At 38.9% G+C, this 20404-nt stretch overlaps 1 pseudogene; it reads left to right on the forward strand.

Annotated features, from left to right (window-relative positions):
* The window catches only part of LOC144612848 (uncharacterized), a 37176-nt pseudogene extending 18600 nt beyond the window's left edge, over positions 1–18576 (forward strand).
* The last annotated feature ends 1828 nt before the right edge of the window (positions 18577–20404 follow it).

Genomic DNA, 20404 nt, shown 5'->3' on the forward strand with positions numbered 1-20404 from the left:
ATCATGAACAGTGGGATAATGACCTAAGGTAAAATCAAGAGTTGGATGCTTAACTGACTGAGCCACCCAGGCGCCCTTCCTAGCACAGTAGGCAACACATCAGTTTCATAAACATGAACAAATATGGGGCTTATTTAATAATAACATATCAATATTGGTCATCTGTAATAAATGTACCATATTAATATACTATGTTAACATTAAAGGAAATTGCATGTGGGCATTTGAGAGTTTTCTATACCATGTTTGCTTTGTTTCTGTAAGTCTAAAAACACTCTAACACAAAAAGCTTATTTAAAATAAAATATCATTAAAATCATTTGATAAGTACAGAAAATCTCCAAGGAAGTATAATTGTTTAAATGTAAAATGAAAGATAAAAATAAGAAAACTACAGGACCAATTCAGAAGTTGTTACATACAACTTAAAAGGAGTTTCCACTTACTCTCCATCTCATAAACAACAACAACAACAACAACAATAACAAAGAGAGAAAGAAAATCATGGGAGGAAATTATCAAACAAGGCAATATAAAAATTCCTTGAACTGAAGAATATTATTTCAAATCAAAAGAGAACAAGTGAAAAGAAAAATGAAAGGGGAGAAAAGAGAACCGTTTTGGGGAAAATTCAAAATACACAATGAGAGAGGAGCAAGAAGACTATTACGCTTGCCCACTGGAGGATAGATGGTGATGGAAGAGTATCGGCAAAATGTTGAAGAAAAGTGTGCTCAGCCTTGAATTCTATACCCAGCCAAACTAAGTCTAATTGAAAGACAGAATAAAACCATTTTCTGTTACATCAGCCTCAACATGTTTTCTTCTTTGAACTCTGTCTCTGGGCTCCACCGAACCTGGGGGAAAGAAGGGTGAAACAGGGGATCTAACATAGAAAGATATTGAAAGAAATTCTCAAGGTTGATCGTAGAGACAAGGCCTAGAAATAAAAACCTCTACTGCAGATCTTAAGAGAAACCAAGATGGAAGCAGCAGATGGCAGGATTCCAGGGGAGTATTTCCAGAGAAATAAAGAATAGTAAATGAATTAATGGGTTTCGCTAAATGGAAAATTGTATCAATTGATATTTTACAAAGATTTTAGTGGGGAAGAAAAAGTTTGACAAGAGAGTCACAGAGAAATGAAGGTAAAAAAACCAAATGTTAACTTTTTGGGGAATGGGGGAGAGGAAGTTGTTGTATGAGAAAGGGATTTATTTTAACAGTAATGTTCAACACCACTCCATTGTAAATAACATCTCCATGGTCATGAAAACTAATATAATCAATATGTAATTAACCAAAAGTTGAAACAGTATTATGTTTTCATGATTGGGGAAATGGAAGGAAGATTTAATAGAACCAGCACAATAGACAGTTTATTGATAATGTCAAAATTTGATGAATAAAATGATTGCAGTATAAACATAGTAAGTACAAATATTAAGTTGAAATTAGTTTTCTGTAGGACACAAGAAATTGGTGAGGAGTGGTAAGGACAGAGGATTGTTGGTACTGTTGTTGCTATTATTGCCATAAACTTTTAGCATCTTTTGGGGTTTTTTTCTTTTAATTCACACTGGGCAGGGAGCCCAACTTGGGCTTGAACTCATGACACTAAGATCAAGACCTGAGCTGAGATCAAGAGTCCAATGCTTAGCTGACTCAGCCACCCAGACAAACCTGATTTAAAAACAAACAAACAAAACAACTATGCCCATGTGTTTACTTAGATACAAAATAAACAGCAAAGACAATAAAAACAATAATAAGAATTCATTTAGTAATTAACCTATGAAAAGCTCATGTATCACGAACATGCCATGACACATCAATTGAGAAACAAGTGGAACTGTTTTACATTTATTCACAGTAATCCAGAATGTTTCTTCAGGGATCAGATGAACATAGATTCATATGATCACTCCGGTTTATAAACTAGTATACATTCAACGGTCATACTGGAAACCATCATATTTGTTACTTAAAACATTTTTTTAATTTTTATTTTTGAGGGAGACAGAGAGACAGAGTGTGGGTGGGAGAGGAGCAGAAAGAGAGGGAGACACAGGATCTGAAGCAGGTTCCAGGCTCCAAGCTGTCAAGACAGAGCCCGAGGTGGGGCTCGAACTCATGAACTGAGACATCGTGACCTGAGCCGAAGTTGGACACTTAACAGACTGAGCCACCTAGGTGCCTCCATCTTATTTATTACTTTTTAATTGATGAGACTGTCAAGTGATATGTGAGTATTAATAATTCTCTGTACTTTTGGGCATTTATTTACCTAATCTTTTAAAAATTAGCCTCAGCATTTCTACAGAATAATGGTAAGCCCTCTTATTGAACATAATGTTGTGTATGAAATTTGTTATTATTATAGCACTTCTATGTCTGATCGAGACAAACGTTTGATAGAATCTACTTATTTCTCTGAAATCAGCATTTAATCATGGAAACTCTATTTTTTTTCCCCTCAGGAATTAGATACTTGGACTCATTAAAGGGTGTATCAGAGAAGAACAAGATTTTTAATTGTGTTTATAATGAAACATATGAGTTAATAAATAAAGGGTGGTAATAGTCTATTAAAATGATTAAGAACTTCTAGAATAGAGTATGGTATATCTAGTATATTAGAATATATTTATACACATAAATATTTCTATATGTAATGTGTTAAAACCCATCTTTGGGATTAAAACTGATAGCCAATGGGCCCAGTAAAATATAAATGTTACAATATATTAAAGACAGGAAAGCCCAAAGATCGACTGATCCAAACTTTAAGATGTAACATTTTCTCAGGCCACCTGGGTGGCTCAGTTGGTTGAGTGTCCGACTTTGGCTCAGATCATGATCTCGTGGTTCATGTGTTTGAGCCCCACATCTAGCTCCACATTTGGCTCACTGCTGTCAGCCTGTCAACCCAGAGCCGACATCAGATCCTGTCACCCTCTCTCTGCCCCTCCCCTCCTTGCACTCTCCCCAAAATAAATACATTTTTTTAAAAAAGATGTAACATTTTCTCAACTCTGAGTTTAACATTCATACAGAGCAGACTTCCATGCATTGTTTTTTAACACCACATAAGACATCCTACATATATAGAGTCTACTTGAGGGATGGTCTCTTATGCTCTCCTGGTTGGACCTGCCTGCCAGAAGGGGTCAGGCTATGGCCGAGGTAGAGAGTTTCTGTTTCCATGTGTGGTCATTTAGGAAAAAGCATTGCCCTTTCCCTTCTAACTTGTTAAATCTTACTTCAAGGTCATGCTTTCTCCAGAGATATGATGTCCCAGATTTGGAGGCCTGGGGTTCAATGTGTTTGTTTATAGGCTAAATAAATCAGCTAAAGTGGTTATCATCTGGGCATGGGGTTTCTTTCTTTCTTTACTTTATATAACTTACCTGGACAACTTAAAAAAAAATCTTAATGATATTGACCTTTCTTTGTATTTAGCAGCATCTGTTGGCATGGTTGCAGATAATATTCCAGTTGAAATACTCTGAATTTCAACTTTAAATGTATTCATCATATGTACATTTACACACATATGTTAGAAAAGAATATGAGAATTATTACCTGAGGACTTGAGCTTGAATCTCAACCTGCCATCTTTGACTATATGACCTTGGGAAAATCACTTAAACCTTTAAGTAGGTGTAAAGATATTGGTTTACCAACATGGCACAAGAATTGAACATTTCCAAAGAGAGAACATATTTTAGAGCATTTATAAACTCTAAAGCATGTTAAATATTAGTTATTTTTAATCTTTCACTGGTTAGCTCATTTTCAGCTTTGGTTTACCTTCCTTCCTTCTCTGGAGCAATTCATATTCTTTAGAGCTGTCCCCCAAGGCTCATTACTGATGGAGGCCATGTCAATGTAGTTTCAGCTATGGGACTCCCAACAATGCTTTTTACTTCCCATTTGTCCTTTCTCCTATTTTCTTGACTCATATGCGTTCCCTTCCCTCTGATGGACTTATTTTCACCTATTTCTTGTCTCCCATCCACTGCTAAAAATACTCACCATTCCACCTAGATCTTTGACACATGTGTTTTATTTCCCCCTACATTTCCCCAGCAGGGCAATGAATAGAAACTTTGAAAGCCCAACTTGTAAAAGAATGGCTTGTGTTCAGTTAAAGTTTTGCAGTGTGATACTTAAAAAGAATTCTACATTTTTCCCAGGGACTCTAAAATGTCTAACCTGCTCTACTCATGTATCATTGGCCCAGTGCTCACTCACAGATGTCACCCAAGCTCCTTTTCTGGCTCTTTCTGCTCTTGGTCACCTTGCACAAACTATCTCACTGTCTCTAACTCCAGCTTATTGGATTTAAGCCCAGACTTTGGGCCTCTATAGTAGCACCCTGTTTACATACACGCGCATGGGCACACGCACGCGCGCGCACACACACACACACACACACACACATGCACACACACACACACACGTTTATATAAATATATGTATACAAAGTGAATACAATTTATGTCAAGTGGCCAATACCTTATCAAATTTAACAAGTAAATAGCCTCAGAGACTTGAAAATCTTTCTATTCTAGACACCCACCTGAATCACATTGCAAATTTGTGAGGTCAGTGAGAATTCATCAATGCCTACTGGCCTCCTGAAGAGATTCCACAGCCACCTCTATAATCTGTTCCAATGTTTAACAACTTTCATTCCTTAGAATTTTTTTTTTTAAGAAAAAAGGAAACCTGCAGAGTGTGTGAATAATTCATTTGCTTTTGCATTTGCATACTTTCCCATTTGGTTACATTTTCCTGGTTTTGACTTTTCAGCATTTTCAGCGTTAGTTGTTCTTGAATTAATGCTGAAAATAAATATGGGTGGTGATACGCTAAGGAAAAAAAGGCAGGTAATCCATGCTTCTGAATGAGGTTTCCAATACTAGAAACTCAGCCAGAGATATTTCTCCCACTATTAAGATAAAATACACACTGGCAAGACTTATTAACTTAGTATTAAGTTGACCAATAGCCACACATGACTACTCACGTTTTACTTCTTTTTTTCACACTTTTTTTTTACTTTTTTTTTTAACCTATATAGAGTATGCAATGCTATGTGCAGTTCTCTATGTGGCAGGAAACACTTCAAGAATGGAAATGTAAATGCAAACGGGAAACAGGAGAAACTGGTCTCCGAGGCCAACTTCAACTTTGCCTTCTAATTTGGATTCGTCACTAGGAACTAATATTGGTTGGCACAGGGGGGAGGGACTCAGATGATTTGCCTAGACAAGAATAAAAAGTCATATTATAGGGCACCCATCTTAGGGAAAGAAACAGACATTCCTAATTGTAGATAGTCAAGACATTCAAATATATCTTAGGTAAATGTCTTCAGCCATCCCATTTTCCTTGCATTGATGGAGAACTCTCAGTAGAAAGGGACATAACTTCTATCCCAAAACATCAGACACCTTGGAAAAACCCAATGCAGGCTCTCCCCTTCAAGGGAAATGGTGGTGTGGAACTTGCAAGTAGGCTTGCATAGATACAATTCACTCTTCAGTGACCAATGCCCCCAAGTATTTCTGATTTTACCTCTTTGTCTCTACTTTCTGACATGATTCAAGCAGAGCCCATCAAAACCAGGAAGATCAGAGCCCTGACCTACAAGTACTTTGGTAGGACGGCTGCCGTTTTGCTTTCTCCTTTAAGAAGCAAACTCAAAATTCTCAACTTGCCTGAGCAAACAAACAAGAAATGGGAAGATTTAGGGCACGCTGTGTGACACGTATATGCTGAGATGGCCCTGAATTTCCTTGTGCGAATGAATCTACTGAGTCAAATCATGAACCCAGCTTCCGAAGAAGGAGCACAAGCATTTTTCCTCCAAATAAAAATCCGTTTTGCTTTAATCAATTCTTGATTATCATGTGATACCTTTTCTACATTGTAGGTTATCTATCACAAAATTTTAATACTGAACTACTTTTTTTTTTCTTGACACCCAATCAGTATGTGTTCCTGGGAACACAAACTCATTTTAATATTATGTTAAATACAACCACATAAAAAGGGGGGGGGGAGGATTGAGAAGTTATCATTATACTCGAAAGCCAAACATAAATGACTTTCGGATCTCTCTGCATCCCTATTCCCTTCTGTTAGGGCAGATAATCAAATATCTGCACCAATTTCAGGGAAAGCTTGGAAATGATATAAAAATATATTTGCATTTGTAGAGTTTCTTATCCAATTCAGTGTCACAGAACTAGAAATACCTATGGTGCAAATCCTTCTGAATGAAACGTCTGTTACAAAACTAACAAGAGGCTTTCCAGTCAACCCTGTGAAAGAACCTAGCAGGGCAAACAGCAAAGATTAGCATGTAAAACCATATTTAGAATCCTGGTGCCATTATAAATTGCCCATTCCTTTCCATCATACTTTTTATTATTATCATTTTAGTGACTGATTTAGAATTTGTACCAATAACCATTGACGTGGTTAGGTGCACTACATCGTGATTTTTCAATGTTGTCAAGGTGTTTCTGTGTATGTCTGCAGATGTGTGGGTGCGGTGTTTTTGTTGTTTTTGTTTTAACGTTTATTTAATTTTGAGACAGAGAGAGAGCATGAACGGGGGAGGGTCAGAGAGAGAGGGAGACACAGAATCAGAAGCAGGCTCCAGGCACCGAGCTGTCAGCACAGAGCCCAACGCGGGGCTCGAACTCACGGACCGCGAGATCATAACCTGAGCCTAAGTCGGACGCCTAACCGACTGAGCCACCCAGGTGCCCCTGGGGTGTGGTGTTTAATATAAATTTAAAAAGTGACTTGTCCTAATGGAGTATTCCTCATTGTGGTCTGGGAATCTATTGGTTTCCTGGTTATAGTCACATTTCAAATGTCAAAATACCCAGATTTTTTACTCTGGCATCAAATTATAAGTAGTATGTTATTAAATTTTAAAAAAAGTCCTCTACTTCTAAAATGTCTGCCCTGAAGGAATTCATCACTGCTATGGTTCAGTGACTGCTCTGTGTCTCCTATTCCTTCCTCTAAAAAAGGAAAATTTTATTTCATTTTATTAGTCCTAGTCCGTGTTTTTATATTAGGAGCTATTTAGGAGGCAGATAATGTACTTTGGTTGATAAGATAAGTCATATATGTACCTGATTGAGCGGTGCTGGACTTTGAACAGGATGAAGAAATTTGGGTTTGATTTTGGGTTGGTCCCCTCTGTGAATTATATATTCTATGTGGGGGGAAAAAGGTATACATGTATACTTGGTGGCCAAAGAAATGAACTGTGGTAGAGACAAAGAGCAGTCAACCAAAGAGTCATGCTTTTAAAAAGTATATATATATTTTTATTGCTGGGACGTGTCTGCCCACCCAGGGAATATATCTCCCAGCCTTCTTTGCATAAATTGGGCCATGAAACTAGTTCTTTCTGACAAAACATGAGCAAAAGTGAAAGATGCCAATGACAGGTTGAGGTGACCAAGCAGGTGTGACTTCTCCACTCTCTCTTCTCCCATTTGTCACCTGGAGAGAGAAAGACTCAGCAGAGAACCCAAGGTATAAAAGACATCAAAACTAAATAGTCAAAGAAGACTGGGTCCGTGAGTAACAACCATGAAGAAAGCTGCTCACCAATAAGAAACACCTGTTTTAGACCCAACTAAAGTTTTATGTAAGTGATGAAGCACTGAATATACTCCTAAAACCAATATTGCCGATCTATTAACTAAAATATTTTTTAAAAAGTTTTATGAGTTTAACCATCTCAAATTTGGAGGTTTGCTGTCTATAGCAGCAAATATTACCTTAACTAATACATCACACCATTTACCTTAGAAAATTCATTCTGAATATCTTCTGTAGTGTCTTCTAACACTAAGTAAGATAAAAATATTCTATAAATTTCATTCAAGCAGCAAGGATTTATTGAGTGCTAATTACGTGGCAGATTATTAAAATATCAATTTTCTATAGGAAAATAAGATTTAATATGCCAGATCAGGGGCGCCTGAGTGACTCAGTCGGTTAAGCATCTGACGTCGGCTCAGGTCATGATCTCATGGTTCGTGAGTTTGAGCCCCTTGATGGGCTCTGTGCTGATGGCTCAGAGCCTGGAGCCTGCTTCGGATTCTGTGTCTTCTTCTCTCTGCCCCTCCCCCACTCATGCTCTGTCTCTCTCTTTCTCTCTCAAAAATAAATAAACATTAAAAAAACTTTTTAAACGCCAGATCAGATTATGGTCCTAATAACACATATATATTTTGAGGAATCAAGAGAAAGTAAAGCTCATACTACAATATTTATTTTTTCTATTTCTCAAATTCAACCCTTACCTCTACTTCCCTCTTGCCACCCTTCTACCGCTGAAATGACATTTCCCACACCTTCTTATATCAGAAACTAATTTTGCCATTTTATAAGACTCGAAGGTAATGACATCTGTTCCTTGATACTTACCATTTCTAATCTGCACAAATCCTGCTAAATCCTTTCAATGTCAATGGGATGGGGTTTATCCTCCATGTGGTTTTCCATTATTAGCAAATTAAGACGCCCTTTGGGATCTGATTTCATCACATAAGTCATTTAAATACTGTATAGAGAATAGGTTTAACCTCAATACTAATCTCTGCGTCTGCGTTGAAAATCACCAATGTGTACTCTCAATCTCCTCAAATTCTCTGCAGTCCTGCCTTTGAAATGGGAAAATATATGTTTCTTGATCAGAGTCATATTCAAATCCAATTAGATAAAGCCTCACAACCTCATGAGGGTAATATCTTTCACTCTCAAGCAAAAACTCAAATCAACTTAGGAAACAAAATAAAAACATTGATTTCAAACTCCACTCCCGTCTGGAAAACGAGTGACAAAATTGCACTGTCTCAAGTAAGTCTCTTATGCTGGCTGTAGAAATAATTTCGAAAGTGTCTAAGACACCAATTTGAAATTAACTGAACTGTTACTAATTCTCTGGATCTTCAGGAGGCTGAAATGAAGACTGGGCCCCCCTCATATTTTATTACAATAATGCCATTACTAAAAGCTTGTAATTTCCATAGCTCTGTTCAAAACATGTTTCCCACAAGATTGCAAAATAACTAACAATTCTATTTTGTCACATTCCTGCCAGCCAAAAAAGAATAGCTATCTCCCGAATAAGCCTCTCGGTCAGAGAATTGAATAAAAGACACATAGCCAAGTAAATCTCTTCCACCTCCCTCTCTCCTCTGCCAGCACCTTGCCTTCTCCTTCAACATCGCTCCAGGTGATTTGTGCCTTAGAGTGTATTTCAAGGGTTCTGGTCCAGTAGAATTGCAAAATGGGTTTTGCCAGGAGCATTTTTTCTTATGCATTTGAAAGAAAATTGCAACCACACATTTCTGACTCATTTATGCTTAAATCATCAACATTTTGGCTTCTGGGAGTGTTCCAATGTCCAGCTAGACTGGGTTACCTTTTAATGAGCTTTTAAAATATGTTTTCCTTAAAAAAAGAAACTCGCAGAGTGCTTACCGTCTCATCTATTATGCAAAGTAAGCATGGTTCAAGCCTAGAGTAACGGTTTTAAATCATATTCAATGCCTTTTTTTTTTTCCCTATGAAATCTATCCCTTCAAATTTTTAAAGCATTTGCTGTTATGTTTCCCCTCATGATTTTCATCTAGCCTCCTTCTGGCATCCTGACAAATATGGAACTCACCCTTATGGGTCATGTCAGATATCTCCATAGTTTCCACATCAAATACAAAATGTCACGGTTCCTTCAAACATGGAGTTGACATTTGAGTAAGGTTGCCTATGACCTTCACGTTTTCTAGATCACATCACTTAGCCTCATTCAGCCTGCCTTCTTTTCATTCTTTACCCCAGCCAGGGTTCCTCTCCTGGCCCCTGGCAAGATGACTGCTCTCTCGGCATCACCAGGTCTGAAACACTGTGTCATTGATGAGGCAAGTAAGAAAGGACAGAAATGAGATGAGGTGAATTGAAATTAAAATGATCCAGGGTCACCACAGGCATTTATAGATGGTAGAATCTCTGTTCAATCAATGATCCCATTCCCTGGTTATCAAAGAGGACTTGTTTCAATCCATCTCAGTAAATACCCACTCAACCCAACTGAAACACTTTTTTTTTTCCTCATAAAGAAATACTGTTTTTAAAAGCTATTTGAAATGTGTATGGAATGAGAATGAGAAGACCTGAAATCTGGTTCAATTCCTGACACTGATTATCATTGTGATGTAAGAGCAACAGATAACATTTAATGAGTGTTTATTATATTCTAGGCATTGAACAAGTGCTCGTACAATTTTGCAAAATAGATACTATTACTATATTCATTTAGCAGATTGAAAAGCTGAGTCTCCAAGAGGTTAAATAGGTGGTAACTTCACAATTTGAACTTGGGCAGTCTAAGTCAAGAGTGCATGAATTAACCATTATGCTCTCATCTCCCATAATCTCCCTTATGTTAGAACATTAGCATACACACAAAGAAATGGGGGCATTAGGTCGGTTGCATTAATTCTTCCCCTCAGCAAGTATTTATTAGGCACCTCACACATCCAGGTATAGTTCTTAAAAATGGGAATAAAATAGCAAACAATACAGAGTTTCTGGGGCTCACATTTCAGAGAATCACTGAAGATCTTTGTCACTTTAATATTATCTGCTTAATGATTTTATGTAAATCCCACTTGTCCCACCATGCAGAACTCAAGTTCTATCTCCTATATGAGAACTTATTCTGACTATGCTCAGTCTCGCTGATCTATTTTGAACAATTACCGTCTGTTTTCCATTATACTGCCATTTAATAGTTATATTTAAACCACGTCACCATGATGAAATTTAAAAGTGATCAAAGAATGAATACTTCAGGAAAAACAAAAATGCCTTGCACACAGCAGGTTCTCAATAACTACTGTTTTGGATTCATTTGATGACAGGAGTTTCTGGAATATTTAAGCTTGTTCTTTGTTCTCTTTGTCCTCCATTGTCTCCCTCTATTTTAGTTTCATTTCAGCTTCTGTGTGGCTCACCATACCCCTTGACTCCTTTCCAAAATGCCATATTCTCTACAAATTCTTAAATTCATTCATTCAGCAAATCCTTATCAAGCGTCTCTTAAGGGTCAGATATCACAGTAGGATGCAAAGACCAAAAATCCTCAATCCATTGAGGAAATCACAGCTTAGGGGTAGACAGATAAATAAATAAACTAAGTAAATAAGTAAATAAATAATTTGCAATGTAATATGGACTGGGTCACAGAAGATACAAGTAGTGTTCTAAATCAGGACCTAATACTAACTGGAAAGGGAAGGATGACTTCACTCGAGAGGTGCCATTTAAGTTCTCTTCTGAATGATAACTAGAAATTTTCTTGGTAGAGAAACGAGGCCAAGAGAATTTTAGGTAGTGAGAATAGAATGTGAGAGAGACTGATGTGGCAAAAAAACAAAAAGTGTTTGGCAGGGATATAACGTTTGTGGGTGGCTGGAAATGAGACTGCAATTATATGTTGGGGCATAGTTAACAGACTTTGTACGACAAATTGAATGCAGTAAGCAGTGGGAAGCTAACAGAGGTTATTAAACAGAAAAGTGCCATTGAAAAGGGCACTGGAATTTTCTAGTTTGGAGCATTATGTAAATGGTAATGCTGCTAATCATCTGAAGGAGTCACTGCCATAAATCCCAGCACAGCATCCTGCTTTTGTACCTCAACACCAAGCGCCCTGGCAACAAGGTCTGCAGAGAGTTCTGGAGTGTCAGGGATCAGCAGCTGGGAACATAGAGACCCATTCTGGACTAGAGGTAAGGGGGAAACACTTGAGAAAATTCCCATGCCTTCCAACCAAATTATGTACCCATATATCATAGAGGATTTCAAAGGCTTAACATCAAAGTTTTAAAGACAAGATTTTAGAGATTCTCTTCCCTAACTCAGATAATGCATCGAGGATTTTGAAAGATTCCTCTTTGATGAATCCAGATTCCAGTTTATAGACATACATAACAAAGACAGGAAAATACTTGGCATAACAAATGCAATGTCTTTATAAGCATTTTCTGTGATTTCTGAGAAGATATTTGATCCAGTCTTTGATCTATAAAGTTTTTTTGTGTGTGTGTGAGATCAGATTGATCATCTGCTTTCCATATCTATAGTAGATTCTGGAGAAAGCAGCTTTCTCTGACCCACCTCTTTTACATATCCATCAAAGAGCCATATTTAAAGATATTAATTGTTCAAGTTTACTAATGGATGAATTTGGGGTTATAAATAGCTTACAGAGAGGAAAATCCTTCTCTTCACGTTTATTTAACTTTGTTTGATGGATATTCATTGAATTTGGTCTTTCTGGAAATCAGAGTGCCAAGATCAGGTGCCTATATTTGACAGCGGAAGGTAAGAGACATAAACTCCCTTTTCTAAAAAGTTATTTATTTATTTATTTATTTATTTATTTATTTATTTATTTGGGGGTGGGGTAGAGACAGAGAGAGGAAGAGAGAGAGAATCCTAAGAAGGCTCTGCACTATCAGTGCGGAGCCCGATACGGGGCTCAAACTCATGAACTGTGAGATCTTGACCTGAGACAAAATCGAGAGTCAGACACCTTACCAACTAAGCCACCCAGGTGCCCCAGAAATTCCCTTTTTACCTAATTATCATAGGAAACATGATCCTCCATTTAATATACTCCAGTTCACTAAAGTTGTTGACTTGAGTTTGAAAGATAAAATTTCAGCCAATAAAATATCATTTGGTCTTCCATTTATCATTCTACCATTATTTTGACATTTCCCGCCATATTTTATTCAGATGTTGTATTAGTCAAGCCTGTTTTTGTTTTTTAAGTTAGAAAAACCCACCAAGAATAGTTTAGGCCAACAATGGATTTGTTGTCTCATACAGTTAGAGACCATTAGGCATGGATGGATACAGAAGCTCAAACAATGTCATGATGTTTATTTTTCTTTCTCTCTCTTGGCTGTGCTTCTTTCTATAATGTTGGATTTATTCTCAGGCTGGTTCTCTCCATATGGTAGAAAACATGGCCGTTAAAAACTACACGCCTATATCCATATTGTCTGCCAGTTGAAACAAATAGACCCTCTGTCTTCAAATGCCTGTATCTTCTCAAATAAGGACTATGACTGGACCTCCTTTGGATATTTCCTCACCTCTATTCATGGAACAATGTGTTGCACACTTCCTCTAGGTACCATGGTTGGTCTGGCTTAGGCTACATGCCTGTCGTTAGTGATGGTGGGAGGGAGGAGTGGGGCTGAGACAGACAGTCCTGCAGGGTGGGGAATGGTTGTTTGCCCTAGGATTGGAGTTTGGCAGACTTTAATGTCATCTGCATAAAACCTAATTCCAAATAGTTCCTCTTCTGACTATCTTTCATAGCATAAAAAACCACCACCATACAAAAAAAAAAAAAAAAAAAAAAAAAAAAAAAAAAAAAAAAAAAAAAATTGCTCCCTTTCCATTCCCAAACAGAAATGAAAGACATACTCTTTTATTCTATTCAAGTTCATATATAGACTCCCAGAGTGTGATGCACTGTACTTCTGAAGCCTAGAGGTAGTTCCTTAGCATCTAGCTATGGATGGATGATAAATGGAAACATTACTTGTTCCCACAACTCACAATAAATAATGATGGAAAGAAAATAATTATGGTTAACCTATCATCTAGGCAAATGGCAACAGTATGTAGAATGTATTGCCTCTTAGTAGAGAGGGAAAACGAAGATTCTTTCCCTTGGAAGTGCAGTGGATTCCTTGGCAATCTATCAGCTAGGAAGAATTCAGCAATAAATAAAAGAAAGCCCTACTGAAACCAGTTGAAACAATAAGGGATTTATTTTTTAATAAAAATAAAGAGAACTGTAAGTTGTCGCAGTATCTCAGGGATCCAGAAGCCATTGTCTTGTCATTGCCCTCCTCAGTGCGATGTCTTCATCCTCAGGTGTGTAGAAAGATGGTTCCTGTGATCCCAGGTGTCACATTCAGGTATATGCTGAGATTTTATGTGTTTGAAACTCCAGAGGAGTCATCTCTTTTCATGTATCTCTCTTAATAAAAATTTTCCCCCAAATTTTCCAGCCCAACTTTTACTCCTCCCCCATTTCTTAAATTCAGTTTCCAATAATTGGTCGTATGCATATACCCAACTAAGTCGCAGTCAGTGATATTAATTACTATGGTTGTTTCAGACCACTAAAGCTGGAGGGGTGTTCAGTATCTTCTGATGTATGTACTATGTAAAGAAAGCAGGAATACTTGAACATACTCAAGATTTTGCTACGAAGAAGATGGGGGAGTGGAATGGATGTCTGATACACAATCTAGAGTGTCAGCCAGTTAGTCAATCTGGCTGACCCTAGTCCTACGCTTTAAGAGGCTCTCTGGAGTTTATTGTTCTTCATAACAAAACCTGGTGATGAGCTGGTGATTTGTGGGTTTTCAGATTGCAGTCGCACATCCTTGTTTATCAGACGTGGGGAGAAATCTTGCAGTATGCCTGCTTGGAAACTGTAAAGGTAAATACTTCACCAGAGTTCTGCTGAAGTATGTCTAATCCCAACCTTTTGGCAAGAAGTCTTTGGGCTTCCATTAATGGTTTCCATCTTGGAACCACCTCAGTGTTTAAAGCAGAGATTATTTCTCCTCGTTTCAGCTGATTGGATTACAGAGGAGAATGCTCTGCAGGGGAATCCTGCAGACTATGAGTTCATGCACACAGAAAGTTTGAGGAAGGTAGTGTGTATTTGGCTTTCACTGATCTCTCATTTATCTTCTGGTTCAAAAGCTTATCCCCTGGCTTGTTTTCCATCTCCGCACCTTTGCTTATATCAACTACAGTGTAGGATACAGATTTTGGTGCTTTCCAATTATGATCCAGCTAAGTAATGTTTCATTAGTTACAAAGAGAAAGGGCCATCCTGATACATTCTATTCCTTTTCAAGCAGGCAATTGAAACCAACAATTCTTTTTTTTTTCCTGCACCCTACCAAAGGCCATGACAGGTTTTAACATTGCAATACTTTTTAAACAAATAACTCGGTGATCAAGCCCAAGTAGTACTTAGTACAAGTAAGATAAAATAGTCAGAAATGTAACAAATTGCTCCACTCCCACGTCAAAAAGAACGTCTATTTTCCAGCTAAGAATCGGGGACATCACACTGACCTTCATCTGATCTCAACCTAGTTCCTATTTTAGGCTCTGTCATTTGCAACATCTTACATGGAAGTACCAATTTCTATATGAACGAGAACTCTTTAGTTGTAGTTTTTAAAAGCTTATCAAAACTGGTTTTCCAAAAATCAAAGTTTATTCTCCTATTTGACCAGATGCCTAAGGATTGTTCAGACTTTGGGCACAGTTGGATAGGAGGATGCAAAGGCTATCACCGGGATGCTAACTTTCTCTATCTCTTGGCTCTGTTCCTCTCCACATGATGGAATCATTCTCAGTCAGGTTCTTTCCCTGTGTCAGGAAAGATGGTTTCTGGCAGCCCCAAGTCTACATTTTTAGGATTTGCAATCCAACAGGAAGAGAGACCATCTGTCTTCCATATCCATATATCAAATCTATCCAAATCTCCATTCTAGTGAATTCGCTGGGGTCATGTGACTCCACCTGGACAACTCGTGTTGATCAAAGGGAAGGACACATATGATTAGATCATTTGGGTCATTTTGGGTACCATATGGCAAGCAAGGGTGGTGGGGACACCTTGACAGACACATCAATATCACATGGAGGTTGGTAGTAGGTTCATAAGGCAGAAGCACTGGGACAAAAAAAAAAAAAAAAAAAAGGAATGTTCTCAGTACAGGTAGGAAAGAAGGGAGCTTGGTCAAGGCCAGGTTGGGCTGCTGCATTATCTCCCATCCATGGTATCATTTAAGCACCCAACGTCATCCTACTCGCTCACATTCAACAGCAAATTTATGTTATGTGGGAAGATGCATTTGCCCAGTAAGTGAAAACAATCATATGGATGTATTTTAAAGAGTTTTGCAGATGAATGCTGCTTTCCAAGTGTGAAATGTTGTTATAAGAAAACCTCTGCAATTCACAGCTAATTTATGCAAAGGGTAGGTGGGGGTTAAAAGCAGCAATACATAGCCATTTCTCAAGCTGTCTTTTTCACAGCTTACATTAAAAGACCCTCCCTCGCTCCCCACCCCACAAATAAAAAAAATCCACCACAGAATAACCTCACTACTGTTTTCTTTCCCACCAAGATTACTTTCCATCTTTCTGATTTTTCCAGTGAACAGATCATGTGAAAGCATTAATGATTACACAATGCACGGAGTTAGTAAGGTAAGTGAAGCTCATAATTACCTCATTTACATTCTTTTATTCACTGAAACAGAATTCTTAATGACTTTTATGTGAAATGCAGGGTAATCAGCCCAAATGAAGCTCTCGGGTGCAGGGCAGAGGAGGGAGCCAAGTCACTGGCTCTCCGCAGAAAACGCCTGATGAATGGTCAAACAGAAGAACCCAGCTCGGGGGCCTGGAAGTTACGACTTAACAGACAAAACAAGAGGCTAGCACAACTAGGCTGAGATCTAAGGAGCAGAGCTTAAAGGCAGAAAGAACCAGTGTATTCTCACCACCTCTGCGACTTTCTCTAGGAGAAATAACCAGCTGTCTTCGCTCAAGTATTGGGGGATAAAGAACACTAGTCAATGAATGGCAAGACCCGCATTCTAGTCCTGGTCTGTGCACAAGCTAGCAATGAAATATTAAACAAATTACCTCTCCCCTCTGGATTGCAGGTTATCTACTTGTAAAACAAAAGGTGCACACTTGAGAATCACTAGAGAAACTTCCTTAAAACAGCTTCATTTGGCATTTTCTAGTAGTTCACTCTTGCCTGGGAAATGGTTACAATTGCATTTTGAACAAAATCCCCGGGTGATCCTTAAACAACCAGTATGCAAAATGACAACCTTAGAAAAAAAAATTCATGTGTGCAAGAAGCTTTTTAGGTGAACCATTCTTGACGTTCGGAAAAAAAAAAAAATCTCCAAATATGAGGAGGATAAAAACAGCATCCAATTAACAAGTACGCTTATGATAGCATAGGAATTGAAAAGACAAAATGAAATATTTCAAATGTGTTGGCAATCATACTGAATTATAATGACAGCATCAGCCACACAGTGTGGAAGACAGAGACCATTTTCCAACATTAAGAAACCCTAATGCCAGAGAGATACTCCATAGGAAACAATTATCTGGGTGGGCTAAGGTGGGTAGTCGTCTGTACTGACACTTCAGGAACCAGAACTTTCTTCAGGTGCTTAAAGCTAACAGTCTTATATTATAGATTTTAACATCATTAAGTGTTTGGATCTCAACCTACCCATCTTCTGCCAATGTTTGTAGATTGTATAAATTAATTTGTGTCATTTCTAAATACTTTCCATCTCTAATATATAGTGATACATTATCATGTTGGAACAGGAGGGCAGTTTTGACAGATAGTCCAATTATCTACAGATATTCTAGATGTTTCATAAATATGATGATTTTTAAAAATTTTTTTCATGTTTATTTTGGAGACAGAGAGACAGAGTGCAAGCGGGGGGAGGGACGGAAAGAGAGGGAGACACAGAATCCGAAGGAGGCTCCAGGCTCTGAGCTGTCAGCACACAGCCCAACATGGGGCTCGAACCCAGGAACCGCGAGATCATGAGCCGAAGTTGTACACTTAACCGACTGAGCCACCAGGTGCCCCGACATGATGCTGATTTTTAAACGGTAGGAGGTAATTTAAGATTATTTTAGGACACTGAAACGTAAGGGCCTTCAAACTTTGTGAGCCAAATTTTAATTCTATGCATCACCTCATATTTCTACAAGAATAATACGCACTAAGAAAACCTATCTTGACATTTTAATAAATAATCTCTGACAGTTCATCTTATCTGCATACCTTTAAGAGCTCTGAGAGGTAGGATGTGACTAGTGTATCTTCTTAATATCCCTAGCCTCTAAGGTTTTATCTGAAACGCCCATGAGCTAAATTAGGAGCATCTATTGTCATTGCGGGAGATTGTATCATTCACGTGCAGAGGAAGGTGCACCAGTACAGTAACTAAAATGGTTAATGGTTCGGTCTTTGTCTCACGGGGTGAAGGGTCAGTGTTCCAGTCTGAATAGCAGGATTCAGATTTCATTCACCACATGTTAAGTGAGTATGTGTTCCTCCCCACAAATCTATTGCAGATAGCTTGCTTCATTATCAAAGTTTGTATGAATGACTGTCGTTATTTCTATTTATTTCCCTCTGATCCTTATTTGCCCCCTATTTAAAAACCCCATCATGTCTTCAGGGGTACATAATTTAACTCTCCATGTAGGCTGAGACTCCCTCGCTTCCTGTATCTACCAGGACTGCGATCCAATAGCTTAGGTGCCCTGAAGCAGACGGAGATGAGACTTGGAAGCCGCTGCTGTGGGCCCACTGTGACCCGCAGAGCGTGCCTGGCTTCTGCAAATCGGTTTTAGGAAGAAATTCTCTTTCCCTCGTTAATGGCGGTCAAACTTTTTATGAAGGCAAACGTGTGCCCTCCCTCTCTGCCAAGCATGCACGTTCACCAAGTGGGACAAGCATGAGTAGGACCTTTGTCTACAGTAAGCAGCTTACCAACAGCTCAAGGAGCCACAAGGGGGTGCCTGGGTGGCTCCAGTTGGTTGAGCGTCAGACTTCGGCTCAGGTCATAATCTCCCGCTTAGTGGGTTCGAGCCCCGCGTTGGGCTCTGTGCTGACAGCTCAGAGCCTGGAGCCTGTTTTCAGAATCTGTGTCTCCCCACACTCACCCCTCTCTCTCTCTGCCCCTCTCCTGCTTGCATGCTGTCTCTCTCTGTCTCTCTCTCTCTCTGCCCCTCTCCTGCTTGCGCACTCTCTCTCTCTCTCTCAAAAATAAATAACCATTAAAAAAATTTAAAAAGCATCCTGTGCTTACTACCATCCTGAGGCTTATTACTGCATGGATTATGGGTGGGGCTACAGGGACACAGACCATGGCTACTCTGCAGTCCAAATACCCCAACTGTCACGTAGCACAAACTGTCTCTGGTCTTGGCTACTGGCTAAATCCCTTGCAAATATTTCTAGAAGTTAGTAGGTAAAGCCTCCCTCCGTGGCATCTATACCACTTTTGCAGGTGTTGCTTCTGCTGTGGATGACATTTCGGGGCATCTCAGTTTCCCTGGGCTATTCTGTCCGAATCAGTGTGTCCATTGGTGTTTGCCACTATGTCACCAAGTCACGCAATCCCCACTAGGCATGGCTGCTACCAGCTTACTACCACACCGCCCCCTGCTGTCCCTGAAGTCTCCTAGTCTGTGTACTGCAGTCACCCCCATTCCTAAAACATAACAGCTCCCCAGAGACTCAGGACACCACAATTTCATGTTGGACTCTGTTCCCAAGTAGGGAGAATGTTCTCTTTTCATTTGTGGTACGTTCTTTTTAAAAGATCCTAAACAACTGTTCCTCTGGCCTCATTGGATTATAGAATTCAGTGAAACAGATCTTCAAGTTTCTAAAATCTTTCCTCCCAGCACTTCATGTAACGAGCTGCTGGTGCATTCAAGTAGCAGCCGGTCTTTGGTTATAAGAATCCCCGCTTTCCAAGCTCCGGGTTTGGAATTCCTTTGTCAAGTTCCTTGTGTGCATGGCTCCGTATCTCCTTAGGTTTATCTCCTCAAATGATCCCCTCTCAGGTTGTATACAAATAGCCCACTTTTCTTACACGTTTTTCTCTTTTGAGCGAAGCACACCAAGGTATATTCTGAAGCCACCCTGCACAACAGCAGAAAGTCTCAGAAATTGAAGGCATTATGCACCTCTAAAAATAAGGATAAAATATACGTCTGAATAAACAAGTGTCTGTTTTACCTCTTTAGAGGACAGAGGTAGACTTCTAGATGTCTTTCATTTCCTGAGCTGCTAGTAACGATCCCCATCTTGCAGCAGACACAAGATTTTGTCTCTAGAGAAACAAGAAGGGTCAGTGACAGCAGGCATAGCACAGGAAGTAGACTCCTTAACAGAAAGGATTAAGTAGATATCTATATAACAAGTCAGGAGACTCCCCTCCAAACCAGCCACTGCTTGTCCCTTTCCTTTTATCCCTGGACAAATTCTAGCCAGGTACAATCCTCACTCCCACCATCGGCAGGACTTGTAGGCTTTTGCCAACTAACTTTTTAATGGCTTACTCTTAAGAAAATGTAACCTGTATTTTAGTACATTTGAAGGAAACCACTAACAGGAAAAACAGAAACCAAAATAACAGAGGGGAAAACAAACAAACAAACAAATAAACAA

This window comes from Panthera onca, chromosome D1 (genome assembly GCF_046562875.1).
Source record: "Panthera onca isolate mPanOnc1 chromosome D1, mPanOnc1 haplotype 2, whole genome shotgun sequence".
NCBI classification, from domain to species: Eukaryota; Metazoa; Chordata; class Mammalia; order Carnivora; family Felidae; genus Panthera; species Panthera onca.